General features: G+C 37.3%; 1 long non-coding RNA gene across 1 annotated transcript; it reads right to left on the bottom strand.

Annotated features, from left to right (window-relative positions):
• Positions 1–4,856: 4,856 nt before the first annotated feature.
• LOC125548386 (uncharacterized) lies at positions 4,857–5,560 on the bottom strand. The gene is made up of 2 exons (XR_007301059.2): positions 5,447–5,560; positions 4,857–5,310 (listed from the first exon to the last, which is right to left on the bottom strand). It is a non-coding gene; the product is annotated as an uncharacterized LOC125548386 (long non-coding RNA).
• Between the last annotated feature and the right edge of the window lie 958 nt (positions 5,561–6,518).

Genomic DNA, 6,518 nt, shown 5'->3' with positions numbered 1-6,518 from the left:
CGTAGAAGCAAATTTTCTTTTCGGCAGAAACACATTTGAAGCAAATATTCTTCTCAACAGAACAGAATTGTAATACAATGGAAGCACAATACTGTATACGTTATAGAATAGAAATAATCAAGTAAAGTAGTATTTTCGAGATTTATCATCACGAATCAAAGCATCATTTACATGATTTATAATATATGAATTTAAGGTATATGTTTCGTAAAAGAAAAATGTGTATTTGGTTATCACAAGTAATGCTTCCATCCATCTAAAAAATGTAATGCATCCATCACATGGGTGCATGAAAATCTCGTATTGTGACGTGATTTAACGAAGCATGCAACAAGGAAGCAACCTCCTAGGAGGAAAAAGGGATGGAAAGAGTAAACCCAGCGTGGGTTGCAGGAGCAGTTACAGAGCACTTAATTAGCGGCAGCAACTAATTCTGTGTGGGCCTAAACTATTAGATCGGTCGTGCATCCTGCTTCTAATCCAATGGCCAATGACTAGTCTGATATAATGAAATTATCAGTAGTCTGATGGCTAGCGTTGCCCATATAAGAATGTTTAGGTGATATATATACTAATTGGTAGGTAGTATGTATCATATTTTGAGTATGTTCTTTTTACATACAAATATGTACGTATTTCACAAATATAACAAAAACTATGTGCTCATATGCAATTTTTTTTCATGTAACTTTCTTTGAAATATCTTAGATATAATATATGAACATATTTAAAATAATAAAGTAGTATATATAGTACCATATGGTAGTATATAAGATATGTGGGGTAACTACCACCGGGTGGTAGGATGTATTCTTATATATATATATATATATATATATATATATATATATATATATATAAAACTTATTCTACCCCTAGATTGACTATTTTCGTCACTCTAGGTGAGGAATAGTTATTCTTCACCCTCTCTTTTTTAACATCAACGCACTGTAATTTTACGTTTCGTAAATTTGTCTTATTTCAGACTAAAAAGGGGATGTAAGAAAATATATGTTCGCGGTAAAAATTATTTTATGTCATGTAAAATTACAAACGTCAAAATATAGTGTAAATTTTGCATAAAATGCGAATTTTCTGGTCTTATAACCTATATATTTCTTTTCCTATGCCAAATTTTACATACTGAATCAATATGAAGGTAACTATTTGTATTTCAAATGTAATTTATTTATGAAACGATCATAAAATTACCTTGAATGAAGAATAACTTATTCTACCCCCTGGGTGATGAATAGTATCACTATATATATATATACACACACACACACACACATACATACATATATATACATATAGGTAAAACTGTGTCTATCATAGCTTGCCACAAAACTAGTTAAGGGTCGCTAAACATTTAATGGTTTAAAAGTTATCAAAAAATATGAAATAAATATGGGAGCATCTCTCTAATGTAATAAGATGATCCTCACTGCGACATAAATATATACTGAACTATTTGTTTTTTTGTCAAGGGCACATACAATCTTATTTTTCTAACCCCTCCATGAGATCATGTTATATTATAGGTGTGTTGGTTTAGTATTTTTTCAGAATTTTTGAGAACTTTTGCACTGTTGAATCCCTTAACTAGTTCTGTGGCAAGCACTTGTAGAAAATCCTACTCCTATAGGAACCCAACCTTCGGGCTATCTTCGCAACCGTGTCTCCCCGCGCGAATTATTCTGGTCAGTTGTGTTCTATGTGATGTAAGTGTAAGCTGGAAACGGTTTTTAGCAACTAAATGCGCGTTTTAAATAGGAATCTCGCTCGTTGTCAGATTTTGCTCTCGGGACGTGATGAACTTATGTCTGTTGCAATTTTACTGTCTGAGTTGTTTGACCTGAACTTCCCTTGGTGAAAGGTTGAACTTCCCGCAACATTGTCCAAATGAGACTTGCAATATACCGTTGGAAAGCTGTGCACACGACGGCCACGACCCAAGTTGAATTTTTGGCAAAATGTAAGCGGTTTAAGAATAGTTTTCAATTTTTTCTTCATACAAAAAACATGAATCGTATTTTCGATCGCATTTCTAAACTGTTTATCGGAATGAGGCAAATAATATGGCGTTGGAGAGCTGATGCAAAACCGCTCCTTCCACATGTTGATAGTTTTCTCTAATTCCCTATGGTTAAAGAGTAATTTGGAAAATTGTAAAATTTTGCAAATTGCACAGCTGAGTTCATATTTTTAATGCCATTTCTAAACGGCTAATCCAATTGAGGCAAATGATATGGCGTTGGAAAGATTATGAAAATGCGCTACTTTTCCATGTTCCAAGTTTTTTCTAATTTTGAATGGTTTAAGAGTAATTTAGAAAACGGTACAATTTCCACCGAGTTCGTATTTTTGAGTTAATTTTTTAACCGTAAGTCTGAATGCAGCAAATAATATGGCATTGGAAAGTTTGAAAACATGCGAAACATTTTGGTATATATTGTTTCTCCCAGTTCTTTACGGTATTAAGTCAATTTTGAAAATGGCTAAAAATATATATTTGCTATAATTTCTACAAACTTTATCGGAATGGGGCAAATAATATACCGTTGAAAAGCTATGGAAAATGCGAATTTTTTTCATGTTGATAGTTTTCTCTGATTCCTAGCTGTTTTCAAGTAATTTTGAAAACAGCGAGATCATGTGTTCTGCCTTTATCGCGAAACACATTCTTCGAAAACGCACCGCGTGAAGAACTTGAACTTCTCGGAATATCTACTTGAACTAAACTCTGTTATTATGTGTTTTTTGGCTCGTAGCTCTCCATCCACTCACCGGAATTGAGCAAGTGATATACCGATCGAAAACTGTTGTAAACACACAACTTTCCCGTGTGGATCATTTTTTCATACTCGTGATAGTTTTAGAAGTTTTTCATCTGAGATTCATTCAGTATAGTAGTTGAACTTCCTGCTGTTTTCACGTTGAACTTCTGTGACGTATTTTTGTTTTTAATTTTCTCATCCATTCGTCAGTGTTACACAAATGATATTACTTTTGTACAAACCTCTCTTAAAATAATTTTTTTAACTCTCTCTGACCGAGGACTTGAACTTACACAAATGATATTCCTGCCGTTTTGGAGTAAATTAGAAAATGACGAGATCATAATTTCTGCCTTCATCATGAATGGAAATGCATTGTGTGAAGTAGTTGGACTTCTCGGGCATGTTTGTTTGAACTTCACTCTATTTTTGACGTGCTGTTTTTTGCCCGTAACTCCGAAACCACTTAACGGAATTGAGCACATGATATACCGATGAAAAGCTATTGAAAACACGCAACTTCTTCGTGTTGATCAGTTTTTCATACTCACAACGGTTCAAAATATTTTTTTGAATGCGTACAAATATGTTTTAACGGTATACATAAAACTTTTAAACCATTCATCGGAATATAGCATATAATATATTGTTGAAAAGCTTATGAATAGGAGCATCTTTTTCATGTAGACAGACATTACAATTTTTTGTCTTGAGAGCAGTTTTTAAAATGAAAGAACAAAGTTGTTTTTTACCTGTTTTTTACATGTAATTGAAGGTCGGACGTCTCGCCCTAGAGATCTTGAACGTGAACTTCTTGCAACAAACCTTTTAAGCTTTTTGTTTTCTATTCATATATTCCTATCTGAAACGCATTTCGTGTAGTAGTTGAACTTCCTGCTGTTTTCACCTTGAAATTCTGTCACGTATTTTTGTTCAACCTCTCTCACAAGAATTTTTGAACTTTTCTCGGGCTGAGCACTTGAATTTGTAGTAACAAAACTTTCGGCCTTTGCTTTTTTCATTCTTTTTTCATACAAATGCACACTGTGTAGTACGTGAACTTCTGGCAGTTATGAAACCGAACTTCTCTCGGTTACGTGAAAATATCTCAGTATTTTATAGATAGTGAATTTCTCTACCTCTTTTACTTCTAGGTTCTTTTAGAAACAGGAAAATTTGGTTTTAAAAAATTAAACTAGACTATTTTTTTAATTTCACTATCTTCATTTTCTAATAAATATTGAACTTCTTGTTATTATAATTTGAACTTCTAGTTTTTTTAGAAATGACTAAAATCCATTTTCTCTATATTTTTTGAACCGCTCTATTTCTTAAAGTTGAACTTCTTGGTTTATTCATTGTTAACGATGGAAATTATAGTTTTATAATAACATTGAGCTGCTCCGTTATTTAAATTTGGCTCCTAGGTTTTTTTAGAAACGAGGCAATTTTGTTTTCTTGTTAAAAAATTGAACTATTCCGTTATTTCATTTTGACCTTCTTGGGGTTTTTTTAGAATTTGAAAAAATATATCTTTGTTACAACATCAAACACCTTTGTTATTTTATTTTTAATTTTTGTTTAAAAAATATCAACAACACATGGCTCACTACATTTTTTTGTTTGCACTAGTTTTACTATATGTGAACTTGTCCTTATTTTATATCTGAACTTCTCACATGAAACTAATGTTTTTATTGTACAAAGTATGTGTTGCTAGCTACATTGGTGAGACACAGATGCATAATTTTGTGTAGAAAAACATTGGATCCCAAAGCACTTTGTATCTCTCAAAAGAATGTGTCATTCACCTTTTTTTGTCACACAAAATGTCTCCGGAGTACATAGACAGAAAGGACACATTAACGATTTCCACAATTTCCATGTCTCTCTCTCCATGAAACACAAGCCTCGATAGAAGCACACAATAAGAATTAGCACTTCAAAGCGGTGATGCATTTTGGAGAAGAAAACTCCTTTTTCCCATTCACTTTTTGAAGGGCCCATGAAACTGAACCAACTTTTTTGCAGCAATAGATACTATTGAACTTCAGACAAAAAGTCATTTTGAAACAATACATGGTCATAACAACAACAGGGAAGCGAGATTTCTGCTACATGAGCAAATTCAAAGCAGTAGTGATTTGATCATTTGTGTTCAAACTTAGTTGGGTTCACAACATGAACTTCAGAAAAAAATCTACACATCATACATCACAACACGCAAGCAACACACCCAACGCTCACACAAACGCTAGCACGCACACACATCAGTGCATGAACAAACACATTTAGCACACATCATATGCCTTGCTCAGGGCACACTCGGAGGGTGTTGGGGGACTGGCCGCGGAGGCCGTGAGGACGCAACGCAGACATGGCGGCGGACGGGATGCAGAGCTCAGGGCAGATGGTGGTCGCGACAGCGCCCCATCCAAAAACGAGATTGCACACCACACAGTGCGTTGACTCCATGGATAAGATGCTAAAAGCAAGTAGTGCAAGTGATTAAGGACTCCGACGACTGCTCCTGCAGCAAAGAGGTAGAAGTTCAGTTTCATGTGAACTTCAGATTCAGAGGTGCTTCTCTTCCTCTATGGGTGTCCGTACTAGCAAAAATTCAGAAAAGAAAATAGTCGCGAGGAGGAATGCTAATGTTGCTGCACCTAGAGACATGCCGCGGGAGTGAGTCCCTGCGAGAGCAGGTGTCGGTGGCGTCCGTCAATGGAGGAGGTGAAGGCGCGTGCTATCCTCCGGCATCGGGGATGTGGTGCGGCCGTTGGTGATGAGCAAGGTTGGCGTGGGGCTGCGGCAGCGGTGCCGGTTGTGGCAAGGTGACGGCGGCCTTGCCGGTTGGGGCGGGTGGGGCAGGGCGGCCCTGGGGTTACAGCGCCGGTTGGGGGCAGGGTGGGGCGGCGGAATCACACAGGGAAGGTAGGGAGGGCTGCGGCGTTGCACGGGGAAGGTGAGGTGGGGCGGCGGTGCGGAGGGGATGGCTGGGAAGGTGGGGCGGCAGCGCGCGGAGATAGGCGAGGAGCAGCGGGCGGAGGCGATGGATGGATGCTAGGGCAGACGGATCCCGGCCCGCAGAGTGCGCACGCGAGGTTACAGGCGACGACGGTGGCGGTTTCGGGGACTGGTGGGTGGGGGCACCGGGGAGTTGGTGGGTGGGAGTTGGGGATGGACGGAGTGCGGGAGGTGGGGGACCGGCGGTCGTCTTTTTCTCCGTTCCATCTGGTTCGGGAGTTCGGGAATGTCGGATCGGCTCCTATATAGGGGCATTGTGATCCAAATAGTTATTGTAATCCCATGATTAGAATAGTGCCACTATATATATATAGTGTTACTATTCATCATCCAGTGTGCAGAATAAGTTATTCTTCACCCGAGTTAATCTTACGATCATTTCATAATTAAATTACATTTGGAATTCAAATAATTACATTCCTATTGATTCACTACGTAAAATTTGACATAAGAAAATAAAAAATATAGGTCATAAGACAAGAAAATTTGCAGTTTATGTGTTTTCTTACGTAAAATTTTAGACTATATTTTTACGTTTGTAATTTTATATAACATAAAATATTTTTTACAGCGATTATATATTTTCTTACGGTCCCTTTTTGCGTCGGAAATAAGACGAAACTTATGGAACGTAAAATTACGGTGTATTGATGGTAAAATAGAGGGGGGGGGGGTGAAGAATAACTATTCCTCACCCAGGGTGACGAATAG

This window comes from Triticum urartu, chromosome 3A (assembly GCF_056163025.1).
Source record: "Triticum urartu cultivar PI428250 chromosome 3A, HENAU_Tu73, whole genome shotgun sequence".
Classification (NCBI taxonomy): Eukaryota; Viridiplantae; Streptophyta; class Magnoliopsida; order Poales; family Poaceae; genus Triticum; species Triticum urartu.
Note: the sequence above shows the minus strand (reverse complement) of the source record. Positions and strands in the feature narration are given on the sequence as shown.